At 40.0% G+C, this 13,745-nt stretch overlaps 1 long non-coding RNA gene across 1 annotated transcript in view; it reads left to right on the top strand.

Annotated features, from left to right (window-relative positions):
* Nucleotides 1–1,014: 1,014 nt before the first annotated feature.
* Nucleotides 1,015–13,745, top strand: part of LOC120324680 — a 67,888-nt gene continuing 55,157 nt past the window's right edge. Inside the window, exon 1 of the long non-coding RNA XR_005566167.1 lies at nucleotides 1,015–1,108. This is a non-coding gene — a long non-coding RNA (uncharacterized LOC120324680). The remainder of the gene's footprint in view (nucleotides 1,109–13,745) is intronic.

Consider the following 13,745-nt stretch of genomic DNA (forward strand, 5'->3'; position numbering starts at 1 on the left):
TAAAAGTCTTGAGATTGGCTTTTTAATTTTGCCATAGCAAAAGCAAAATAAAACAGCTGAGATTTTGTTAAGAACAGAACACAGCTGCCAAAATCCGGTTCTGTCCCCTCAACATATATGTGTAGTTTAGAATTGTTAATAAAAAACCTCTGAGAATGCAGATTCTGAAACTTATCCAGTTGTCCAATGCTAGTAATGATGATGACTGAAGACATTCATATCTCCCTTTTGCGTGTCACATATTATTCAGTTGTGGCAAATCATCCAACTGTATTTCTTGTAATTTTGGTTATCTGAAAACATGAAATAATGTTGAAAGAATTCAGAATGACAGTGATTCTCACTCTGTTCCACATGGGCTAGGATTTACATCACCAGTGTCACAAGGGGAGGAAGGAAATTGTATTAAAAGTATGTAAGGGAGAAAGTACATGAAAAGGGAAAATTTTGCCTATGCTTAGAAAGAATGAAAAATCTAATGTACATCTCTCTTTGGGCTGTCACTACTGCAGTCTCAGTAGTACATGAAACATTTTCAGAACTGCAAGGAGTAGAGTTTTATTGGCACCGCCGCACATACACATACAAGGACTCCCTTGTAAATGTCAGTGTCTTTTCTGGGAAATTGGGTACATCTGCAGATGTTTTAAAGAGCGCTGACAGAAAGTTGTTGCTTAAACTTCATTTATAATATGGAAGTGACAAGTTCTGTAATAAGCGCTACAGTAGGCAAAATGTTCTAATTCATGCTGTTCCTCTTTTCCTCTTGAATTCAAGGAGGGATGAATGTACTCACAACTTAAAGATGAATCCTGAAATAGAGTTTGTGTCAGATACTGTGACAGGACTAGGGAGATGATTAAGTATTAATGTGCTAATGGACATATAGGAACAAAATTCATAGGTAATTCAAAGAATCCTGTTGCATCTGATTCTTACTTTAGACATGTTCAAATCTCTCACAGAATATGTTTTCTAAAGTCTAACATAAGACTGTGTTTGTGTTAACAGAGGTACTGCCCTTGTGAGGTGCTGAAAGTCCCTTGGACTTGAAGAGTATCCTGAATTTCCACTATATTCAGCAAGAGAAGAAAATACCCAGCATCAGGTAGGAAGTAAAAGAGACCTGATTTGCCATCTGAAAAAATGAGAAATCTTGAGATATATCAAAGTGCCTTGCATTCCAAAGTCTTGCAAGTCCTCGTGAATTCAAAATGAGGTTTTGTTGTTCCTTAGGTGAAAAATCTTAGAAACATGCTTGTCATCAAGTCCTGAATTAAGTATTTCTTATTATGATCTGATTGTATCCATGTTAGATTGCTCTCTTGGCCTTACATGTCTTCAGGGTGGTGCCAAGTATTCCTTTTATTTCCCCTCCATATTTTTAATGTTAGCATAAGTCAGAAGATAGGGGTATAGAGGCCTAAAATTACTGAATTTTGCCCTTTCTACTCCTTCTACCCTGTGTATATAGTACATCCAGTGTCACCGCTGACATTTATAGTAATTATGGTGCACTGCTCCAGATATTGGAAAATCTCCAACAGGGAAGCTTGCTGCATATCTGCTCCTATTCCTAGCAAAGGATATGGGATCATGCCAACATAAATACTGATACAAGTTCTCTCAAATAAGGGTATCTGACAGACAACAAGTATTTCTTTTATTTGTGTACAGAAGTAAAGCTCAAATGGTTGTTAGGAGTTCTGAATCTAGGTTTGGCTGTGTGTCTTCAAGAATCATCTCTCACAAAGTATGAACTATGCACTGGGTATAAAGAGTTGCACCAGTCTTTAAGAGTCTGGAATGGATAGTACAAAACACATTTAAAGTGCTGCCAATTAGTCAACTAATGACAACACACGTTTCGTTGCTCACAAAAACCCTTTGGGTTGTGGCCTTGCTAGGATGCAGTTAATCCCCAGTAGTTCTATAGTTTATCTTCACTGTGGAACCAAGTTGTTGAGATCCCAAAGCTGAAATGGATTTTCAGAAAGGTAAGGAGTTAGCTGGACATAAAGCCCAGCAATCCTATGCTGGAACAAGAAATAAATGCATAACCTAACTACCTAAAAAGTGGAAAGTTATATTGTTTAAATTTTTATTCTGTTTTTATCAGAGGGATGTGGTAATTCTTTAGTAGAGCATGGGAACTGGACACAGAGGTCTCAGATGGTCTTGACTGACCCTTTAAATTTTGCAAGCCAGAATGGAACTTCATGTGTCATGTCAGTCTTGCAACGAGGCAAGAGCAGAGGGCACAGCAGAACTGAATGATGGTGTATCAAAAAGCTGAAGTCAGACACAGAGGGAGCAGAGCAAGCAGCTGTCTGGCATGGAGGGAAGTTAGTGTTGGTTTCCTCTTTTTTCCTGGCCAGTGTGAATACCTAATGTTAAAGACTGGGAATGAAAGGGTTCTTATCAATGGCCACACCTATGTTCCTGAATGTGCAAGTAAACACTAATTAAGGATAAATGCTTAAGATCTGAAAGCGAACTAGTGATTCCTTAGTTAGTAGTGATTCTTTTGGCAGTAGCTTTGGTCAGTAACCTCTTCACAGTAGAGACAGTAGAGGAAATGTTGCTGCCTGTCCTACAGTCTGGCCTCTCTTAATATTCCTTCCAAACGGTCTGTGAGAACAAAAGGCCACGCCTGTAAATAGAAAACCTCCTTTTGCATATCATCACTACTTGATAAATATAAATGTAGCCTGTTCACACTTAACTCCTGCCACAAAAGTCTTATGAGTGTTTTCCATATGAGGGAGTTTATAGCACATGTACAGAAAAACATAGCACCTGATTTTTGAAATGCAGGTAGCAAGAAAGAAGTTGGCTCATTTAAGACTATATGGCTCTAAGACACTTCATAAAGAGTCTCCAGTGAGATAATTTGCAGTAGAATAACAGAAACCTTCCTTCAAAACCCTCAGGGAATTCAAAGCTGCACTGACAGTAGACTTGTATAGCTTCCTATGGGCTGACACTTATTCCTGAGAGATCACTGTCCCTGGGGTCTTCTCTCCATGTTTTCCTGGCAAACTTCCATACAATATGTGGTTACTGAAAGCTGTCCTCAGATGATCTTCAGGATTTCCCAGGCAGGAATTCCTGAAACTGAACTGGGATTACAGAATAGCTAATTTGAAAGCCCAGCTATGGTTTAAAATAAATTCAGTTCTATCCTCAGTGCTTCCAGTTTTAACTTTTACACTCAAGTGGTACAAATTATTTTACCACAGCCTAGCAACTGAGCCTGTTGCCATGCAACTTTCTGACTCTTAAAAAAAATAAAGTTAAAAGGTAGCAAAGAACCATCACAGAACAGCAGGAAACTGTGTTTCTCAGAACTTTACAGTGTGCAGGTGTGGAAGTGCAGCATGCTCTGGCCTGCTGGTGCTAGCTGATGAGGAAGGTGTCCTTGGCATGGGATCTGGACTGCTCTTTTAAATGTAATGGTAGCTGACTGGTCCAAATAAAGTGGATCAAGTCACCTGTTTATTTAAAAGAGAAGATTTGAAAGAGTGCAGCTCTGGGTTGGAGACTAACCTCTATGTTACCTGAACGAGGACAGAGAAATCTGTGTTTATCTATGTTTACCTGTGTTTATCTATGTTTACATGTGACTACACCACTGGGTAAAATGCAGAACAGGCCCTTTTCACGCTTCCTCCTCTTGCCCACAGTCTTCAAAGACCAGATGTGGTCTGATCTTTGATCTGTGTGTGGCGTGTCTGGAAGGGAACCAAAAAGAGCAGGAACTCTGGTGTTCTGCTGTCCGGGTTCTGCCATGGACTGGTGAGGATGTAAACAAGGGTGGGGAAGGAGAGAGCTTTTGTCAGTCTCCAATCTACTCTCAGGAAGGCAGGATGCCCAAAAGCTGAAAACATTGCAGCATTGTCTTTTGGAATAGACTGAACATGTGAAAAATCACTCTTCTAATGATAAACACTGTAATAAATATTGGCAGGACGTGACTCCAGCCTCTGCAAAAGCTTCTCTTTTTTTTTTTTTGTAATTATAAAAGCAACTCGAATCACATTTTTCTTTAGCACATCTTTTTAAAGTTTGTTATCCTGCACCCCTCTCTAGATTGCCTGCCATATGGTGAAAGAAATGGCTCTTAAAATTGTTTTCTGTAGAACTGTAGTAGACATGAATACCAAACAACTTTACAAAACCACTAAATATTTGGCAAACTCCTAGTCTACTGTAATTTTAAAAAAATGTTCAAGACAAATGTTTATGTTGAAGGGGGGAAAAGTCCCCAGGATAGACCTGTCAATTAATAGATAATTTCAGCTTTCCTATATAACCCTCTTCTATAAGTCATACTTCATAAAGAGTGAATACTCTTCTAATTAAACTTTTCTAAACCCTAAAAAGCATTTGAATTGTGAGTGGATGCTGCTCTGGCTTTTCTGGCATGTTACATGCAGGACGTCTGGCCAATTCTCCAGTCTTCTCTCAGATATGTTACTGGTCCAAAATATTTTCACCAGACACCCTGAAGTGGAATCACAAGTTTGCCAATTTCCATTTTGTGTATCTTCCTTAGGAAACTGAAAATTACAGCTCGTGAGCACTGGCAGTTTGATTGCTCAGTGTCCAAGCTTAACTCACTGGAGCAAAATAACAACAAAGGTGCAGAAGATGGTGCCTGGCCTCTCACAACAAAAAACCCCAAAAGTTACCTTATTTCCAATTCAGGAGTTAGGTCAGGGAAAACTGATGCCCTTAAACCACCAATGAAGTACAAATCAACAATTATGGTAAACCTTCATCAGCAAAGTTATTGCACTATTGCACTGACATTTCCCTGAACCTGCCCCGGTCTCCAAAGCAAAAAAGCAGTTCTTGGTATCTTTACACTGTGTAATTTTCAATTTTCTGAATTCTTTGAGCTTCCAGTCAGCACTTTTTTTGAGAAACATATATGTTATAAGAAAAGTTCTCAACAAAGGTCTCATATTCTGATTTCCTTGGACTTTACAGCAAGATTTCAAATGCTGTTGAAACTGCCAAAGAAGAAAAATGTGTGTTATAGTGTTACAGATGATAACATAGTCCAGCCTGGATTTTTAACTTCTACCCAGTGGTGTGGGAGCTTAAGCAATGTTATTTCACTAGGCCAGGAAGTCTAGGCAGAATTACACTAAAATACAGCTGAACGACCTGTTACATGAACCGAGCTCCTCAAGAAAATGTTTGGGAGTTTGGTAATGTAATGGTCCTGCAAGTTGATTCATTATTCACTAAAGCTCTAGCCTGTGGCTTGAACATCTCTTGTCCTCTGGAAATGGATAATCTTTCCTAGATGCCCAATAAGGTCTCCGGTCCTCATATTGAAAAAATCTACTTTGGTTCAAGTAAAAGGCTTGAACTCCTTACCTATCATCCTCACTCCTGCCTGCCCCCTCCTCGCTCCCCAGTTTATTCAAGAAAAATGCTAATCCATCACCCCAGCCCATGTCCTTGCTCTTTCCAAGCTGGGGCTATGTGGTCAGGCCACTTCTTCTCCTTCCAGAAAATAGTTTGGGTGGAAGGAATATGGAAAATGGAAGAGAGCTGTGGCTTTAGTAGTGAATCCCACAGGATATGTAATGCTGTGGTGATCTGACTTTGGAGGATGAATATCCAGCTGATGTTGCTAGAAGCACTCTAGGAAGCTGGTACAGATTATAGCTAGGCCGGGTCCTGTGCTCCAAGTATGATTGCTCAGAGTTACAGGATACTTAAATCTGAAGCCAAGGAGGGTAGCCTTTTAAGAACAAGTTCAGATTTGCAGAACTGGAGAGTGAAATGATAGCTGTTTAGAAGGATACCACAATGCAACCAAAGCTCCTAAGTTCCCTAAATTCAGACTTTGGCTGAGATATTTTGTCCAAACTCATGTTTTAACTTTGAAGGTGGCGCAAATCCCATGTAACTATAGTCAGTGAGAGTTTCTAGGGAAATCCCTGCTAGGCAGACCAGCTGCAATTTGGAGGAAATGATACAAGAAGATGAAATACACATAGAGCCAAAAGGAGTATCAAATCAGGAGGGCACCATCTGGGTTGGTGTACGGTAGTAGCCTGGCTGACTCTGACATTCCTGAGCTCTTGCACCAACCCAGTTGTTCTCAAAGCCTGAAAACTTTTTTCGATCCTCTCTCAGTGTAACGTAGCCACTCCACCATGGAGCCCAGGAATTGATAGGGAGTGTATGGGCGATTTCCAGTGAAGGATAACCAAACATGCTGTGAACAGTAAGCTTTACACAGTGAATATTGTACTTGAAGCAGAATAATATGATGTCTTGTGAAGGAGGGACTTCAATCCCATAGGCAATCATCCAGAATTGTAAAAGAAGGCTTTTATAGTAGTGTATATCAGTTTATAAATATCATCAGAGGGTTAAAGTAACTGCTTACAGACAGGTCATCAAAATAAAGGAGCCCTGAGGGGTTCCAGGAGCAGCTTCAGTGGTAGGAACACAGTGTTTTTATTTGTACTTAGAGACAATCTATCACTAGTTCAGCAGCCTCTTAATTTTGTGCAGTATAAAATGGGAGGGAACAGTGTAACTTCTGGCTGTGTCATCCCAGCAACTGCTTTGTGTTCAATAAAGGGCGTCACTCATAAAGACTGCCAGATCAGCACATTTCACTGCGAAAAAATAAGACATTACTTTAAAATGTTAAAAGCTGTCCTGGCCAAAACATGATCTAGGGAGCAGTAACATGCAGAAGCAAGATGGTTATCTTGTGTCCGACTCTCTCCCTTTTTTTCTGCCATCGTGAATTTCTGCAAAGTAAGTGACCACCAAATTACGAAAGTAAAGTATGAGCAATTTGTTCATCCAGTTTCAAGTGGCCTAGTTCTGGTCCAGCCACTGAACTGCTGCTCATTCAGACTGATTCTTTGGCCCATCTACTCTGAGGTGACATCCTGTACCCCTCTTTGCACAGTTATCAGCGCCTGTGTGACAATCATGCCATGCTCCTGTCCTGGCCAGCCTCCCAGTCAGAGTTTCCTTCTCCTCACTTGACTGGTGCAGGCAGGATCAGGCTGCCCTACAGAAAAAACAGGTGATATGGGGGATTATTACAGAGTGTCCAGCTGGAGGCTTGCAGCTGCTAGTAAGGATTACTGCGTCTCAAGAGGCTCACATTGCCTTTGTGAAGGTGTCTCATAAGTAAAAGTATCAGGGAAGTTTTAATTCAAATCAGATTACTCCTCCTCCAAGTCACAGAACAGGCAAGTTGTCATTTCATCCTCCTGGTTTGTTTCTGTAGAGCTGCCCCCAGGCCTGTGCTGGGGGTGAGTGCCAGCAGAGTGCTGGGACTGGCCTTCTCCAGCTGCCTCCTGAGCTGCCAGTGCTTTGGCTATTCTAGTATTATGCTGCTTGTGTGCTGTCAAAGGGGAAATTACACATTATGGGAAGACCAGAGAGAGTTGGTGACCCTAAACCACCAAACAGAAGATTTGAAAGGGGTTTTTAGAGCCAGAGCTTTCAAGCACACAGCCTGAAGTTAAACATTTAAATCTGTGTTTAGGCATCAAAATAAACAGGAGTCTGATTTTAGAGAGTTGTAGAACAATGTGGGTTTTCCACACTGTTCCCCAGAGTCTGTAATTTGTTCATTTCTGGCAGCCTCTTTAGATCTTTAGGAATGGAGTTGCAGTCCCAGCAATCTGGGGAAGCCTGAGAGCATCCCTCAAAACTTCAACAAGTAAGGAACTGAGGACTGAAATCCAATAAAAAAGGAGGCTCCTAGTCTGAAACACGGCAGAAATCTGGGTGCCTGTGCTCAGGAGCAAGACAAAAACAAGCAAGCGAAAAAAGAAATAAAAAGTAGATCCTCTCTATTTACTAACTTCCTGGCCTTGCCAGTCTTGTATGGCTTTCCTAAGCACTGCAGTTTCCACACCACAACTAGATCCTTGGAGCTGAGATTGCTCCCTTGGGAGAGGACAAAAGTGGGCTCAACCCCCCTGGACCTGTGAGGCTTCTCCTTTATGAGCCTGCGTTCCACTCCTTGTGCTGTGATAGGAAACAAAGCACTGTTCTCATCTGTGTCCACTTCTTTTTTTTTCTCTAAAGGAAACAATAGCAGGAATGACAGTTGCCAAAAGGGACCAATCATGTAGCGAAAACTGTGAGATTTCTGCTTTCTCACACAATTATGTAAGTGGTGGGACTGTAGCTGCTCTCCTTTTTTGATAATTTCTGTTCATCTGGTTTAGGCAACTCTTGCTCAGAACACTGTTTTTTCTTGTTTTCCTGTGTGCTTAACTCTTCCCCATTCCCTGAGTAAAGTACTCACTCGGGGCTGTGAATTCCTGTCCTGAAAATTCAGTGTCTAAAAATCATGGCAGCAACTACATTCTCCTGTAGAACAGATCATGTGACCAAGAGTCCTAACACCTAGTTGTCACCATCTGAAAGGCGAATGTGTGGTCTAAGGTGCTTCCCAACAACCTCTCTGAGATCATTTGAGAGAGACAAAGGCCTCTGATAAGGGCCAGGAATCCCAAATACCTTTGTGATGGAAAGGATAAATTGAGCCCAGTTTATCACTCCTACCTTCCTGACAGTAGAGGAAACCTAGATGAGTAAATTGGATTAGATACCTAATCATAGAATCATAGAATCATAGAATCATAGAATCGATTGGGTTGGAAAAGACCTCCGAGATCCAACCCTTGGTCCAAATCCAGTCCATTTACTAGATCATGGCACTCAGTGCCACGTCCAATCTGCGTTTAAAAATCTCCAGGGATGGTGAATCCACCACCTCTCTGGGCAGCCCATTCCAATGCCTCATTACTCTCTCTGTAAAGAATTTTCTCCTGATATCCAACTTAAATTTCCTCTGGCGGAGCTTAAGCTTAATTTCCACGTCTGTATTGTACATGATCACACTATCTGTTAGATCCATTTTTGCACCTCACAAATGGCTGACAGTATGCCACAGGAAAAAAAAAATGCAACAAATCTGCCTTTAGAGTGGGTGGCTTCTGATCATTACCTTGCTGGTAAGTGGGCACTTGAAAACTCAGTAGAGAGAAGGTAGTCACGCAATCACTTCTCTAAACATGTTAAGAAAGTATCTGTGCTAAGAGTAAGAGAGCTTGCTAACAGATCTGAAAGTGATGATGTTGATGTCTTACATGAAACAATTCTGGAAGAAAGAATTTTTCCCTTGGCAGTTGTTTTCCTCTTGCTGCTTTCAAGCATAGCAGTTCTCAATTGGTTTCTGAAAGCCCTCCACAAAAAGTTTTTGTCTTACAATTTGTGACCTCAATTGTCACTTTGCAAGAATTCAAGAATGAGTGTCTTCTGAATATGAGAATGTGTACTTACATGATGTTAAAATTACAACTAACACTACTGGAATTACTGTTTCTATGACTGCTACTAAGTAATTTTGTTAAAATACATTGATCAAAAAAGCCATATCTGCCCATAGCTGATTCCATAAAGGCCAGCTATCACAGAATCACTATCCTAGAAACCCAGCTTTGCTGAATGGGAGGCAGGCAGCAATGCACTTTTTGGAGGAGCTCCTGACACCTGCATGGGCCCTTTTTTCCCCAGAATTGTTTTAGTACAGCCAGCATTTTTCATGTGACAGTTGTCAAATAGCATGCTAGTGCCATCTTAATAGTTTTGTATCAACTAAGGAAGGGGGTTATGGGCAGAACATTATGGCTTGATGCTGTTTCCACACAAATTCTGAAATATGGCTGAAATTCTGCATTTTCCTATATTAGCTTTAACTGGTTGTATCAGTCATTAATGAGTGCTCTGTCAAATCTTTATGATTGCTTTCTCTGTTTGTCATCTAGCTTTGTCTTAGGGTATTAGCAATATCTAGCTTGTGTATCATGCTTTAATCAGCAGGCCTTGTGGTCCTTTGCTGAGAGATCAATGTCATTTGCTCTGAGAAATGGAGGGATTCTGGGAGTGAGGCAGTTGCATATCACATGATGAAAACAGAAATTCAGTATTTTGTTTTAATGAAGTTTGTACCATCCTTTGTGTCCATTGGAAGAAGACAGAGTTTCTGTGTGGAAATTATAATAGATGACCTCTGATTAAAGGTTGCAGTAGAATGTATGCATGCAGGAAGGTCACGTTCGTCTTGATCAAGCAACAATTGATTCTGATATTCCCTCACATTTTAGTTCCTGATATTATTGTCTTAATAGGGTTATTTCTGGATATTTTCTTTAGTCAAAAGTTGAGCATTCATACGGTGCCATGTTTTCCTAGTTTAAATCCACTCAAGTGAAATATAACAGCATAAAACTGGAAGAATAAACAAATCTTTTTGATATGAGTGTATGATAAACCAGCACTCAGAGTAAGTTTCAAAATATCATTTTCTTATAAGTGCAAAGTGCCACTGAGATGTAGAGACTTCTGATATCTAGAGATGTAACATTTTCACAGTATGAAACATCTCTTCATAGAAACTCCAGTTCAGGAAAATGTTACAGCATGTTCTTAAGTCCCACAGAAGACAAAGCACATTCTTTTCTCAACCAGGATCAGAAAAACTGTCTCTTTCCCTCTTACCCTCCCATTCACAATCACATAAAGTCTCTGTACCAACTCAAAACATTGTATACATGGAAAAATATGTGTGTTTCATTACAGGCAGTTATGGATAAGTGGTTCTGTCCGTTCTGAAATAAATGAATCATCCTGTCTACATTTGTTCTTGATTTCATCTGTTTCTCCCATCTGTTCTCTTCCTCTCTCTCTTCCAGCTCCCTCTGTTTTAGCAGAGTTTCTCAGTTCAACTGAGATCAGAAGTTGGCTCAGCACGTGTTTTCAAATTTTTTTGTATGTGTCTTAGCGAGGTTTTGTTCAGAGGTTTGTGGTTTTTTATTTCTAAAATCTCTTTCTCTAAAAATGGATGCAAGTTCCAGGCCTTATGGTCTCCCTTTTGTGGGAAGTCATAACAGTTTCCCCTACAGGTGGTCAAGTGACAGAGGCAGGGTTAGCAGAAACCTGACTGATGAAGCCTCTCTGAGCTGAGTAATCTGCTCAGCTTCTAGTTTTCTGGGCAAGAGCTGCTCAATAGCCAGGTGCATTTAGGGAGCAGAATGTGGGGTGTTTGTGAGACAGGGCTTGAGGACCTTATGTCCCTCTCACCTCATCCAGAGGGAACTTTGCACCACATCAAGTGCTTTGTATGTACTCCTGAGAGTATGGCCAGGTGTGGCAGTTTTATTTGTTTTACTTAGGTATACATACTCTATTCATGTAGCCCCAAATACCAACACTCATCAAAGGAGATTAAATAGAATAATAAAGCTTCTAAGTCATTGTTTTGATGAGGTTTCTAATTCAAACATTTCTTTATGGTTTAACCTGTACAGTAAACAACTGGTTTGCTTCTTTTCTTCATCTGCTATGAAGGTATCTTCAATATAAAGAAAAATGTAGCAAAGCAAATATGTCATTATTCACTTGGAACATGATTTAAAGTTTCTGAGGGGTCATGTATTTCTGCCCTGTTCTTGCTAAAAGAATCCTAGTTTGCTGCACATACATGACATTTGAAAACTCTTGTAGGTTTGTAGAACAACTTGATGTGTTCCAAAACCTAACACATTCGTTACAGTCACATGGAAAGCCGTAACTCTCACCGGTGCATTTGGAAAGCAGAAAGTTTTCCAGTGCAACTGAAAGATCCAATTCTGCTCTTCATACTGCCACCAAAAATTGAGAGTAACTCCACTTGAAATCAGCAAAATTCTTGCACTGGAGTAATATAAAAATCAGACATCACTTTCTAGACATAACATTTTTCAGTTTTAACAATAAAACCAAGAAAAAAAATCCTTGAAATTTGCATCCCTTTTGTTTCTTTCCTGATCCCACTGACCCTCCCTTCAGCCATTTGGCTCTCAATTTTTTGAGTCTTTCACAGGCACTCAGTACAGATTCCAGTCTGCCACTAGATTAATTACTCTCAACTATTCTTTTTTATCTCACCCTGTCCAGCACACATCACTTCTGAATTTGCTTCTGTGGGTTTCTTTTCCATGCTGTTAGTTAGTGGCAGTCATATTATTAACAGAGAGAGAAAGAGGCTCCTTGCTTAAAGTTCTTGTTCTAGAATAATTTTGAGCCACCATTACTGTCCTGACCCTAATAACCTTAGCCTGGCTTGGCAGCACAGCCCATGTAGTAATCACTAGGAGCGAGGAGCAGTCTGGCCATGCTCTGTAGGACAAGAGCCTTCAGAGATCATAGCTACTAGAAAATCAAGGGGTTTATTAAGTGTGTGTGAAATGCATTTTTAAAAAAGCTTTCACAAAGACAGCAAAAAGGTCTCCTGGCAGGAGTGCCCCTTCCCCTGCCAAATTTTATATACATTCTTTAAAGTATTAAACAAATTGCCAATAAGAAATGGTCTAAGTTTTTTATGTGTGGGCAAACCTTACTTTTCCGTAACTTTCTTCTTAGAAACAATTGAACCATGACTCTTGAAATTTAAAAACACTTGAATAACAACAGCCTGAAGCAAACACCAGGCATGGAAAATTTCAACTCAACTTGTAAAAGTTTAACTAAGTTATAACAGCATCTTATAACATGAAATGTCAAAAAATCTCTTAATAGCAACAGAATAAAGGTGAAGCAAATCCAGTATTTGTTTTTGAAGGGTTGATTAGGGCACATATAGAATCACAGGAAGAATAAATGGAAATAAATGAGTGGCAGCTAGTAATAGGTAGCACGCACAAATTGTAAAAGTTGTAGAAAAGTTTAGGAAGCACTTCCGAGTATGTTTTTCTTAATATATTTTTTTCTAATCATAAGAAATGTTAGTGGCAGATTTAATAACAGTAAGAAAAATATAAAACACACTGGAAGGTTGCAAAGTGATGATAAAGTGATGAATGCTTTCAAACATCCAACTATTTTCATGGGTAAGGAATAATATGTTGGGTGATCTTTTGACTTTGTCATTCCAGTCTGATATTTTTGTAAACCAGGTTAATGTATGGCAGTCTACGCTGTGGCAGCCACTCCCATTGCAGTGATATTAGATCCCATTCCTCCCATCCATGACAAAGAAAACTCTCCATTGCAGGAAACAAAACGACATGTAAATCAACCTTTCCTATGCATTGTAATGTATGGTTGTTAGCTACGGATGACTTTACTAGTGTACATCTGGGCCATGCCACAGATGAAGCTTTCTGAAACCCTCTCTTGCACTTGGTTTTCCCACCTATTTCACCCACAGTTCATGTACCTCTTTTCTGTTGCTGAAAAATGAAGAACAGCTTTCCTTTCTTTGCTGTCCAAAAGGAGTTTTGCATCAGAGCAAAAAATAGTTAGTATTCATGAAGATGAACAGGCTCTAGCTGAAGTTCTTTGTCTAGGAGCTTACAGGCAGTCTTTCCTTCTGAGGACCAAAGTGTGTTAGCAACAAAGATGAGGTAACCATCTGCTGTCATGTTCTATACTATACCCACACAATGGCTTATGAAAGGTCATCAGTCCCTGGGGCTGTCAGTCCAGAACCTACAAAAACCACTGAATTACCTGTTTTTTGGGACCTACTCTTATGAAGGATTTAGGAGTAACTCTAAACAGTTTTTTGGTCCCTCTTGTTATCTGCATTGGAGGTGTTTCATATGGATGTGCATCTGTAAAAATGAGACATTTTGGCCTTCTTATTAGTAATTTCTGGGGTAGAATAAAATTACGTGGGATAGCTATACATATTC

This window comes from Pipra filicauda, unplaced genomic scaffold (assembly GCF_003945595.2).
Source record: "Pipra filicauda isolate LSUMZ 115617 unplaced genomic scaffold, ASM394559v2 scaffold64_size3178608_pilon, whole genome shotgun sequence".
NCBI lineage: Eukaryota > Metazoa > Chordata > Aves > Passeriformes > Pipridae > Pipra > Pipra filicauda.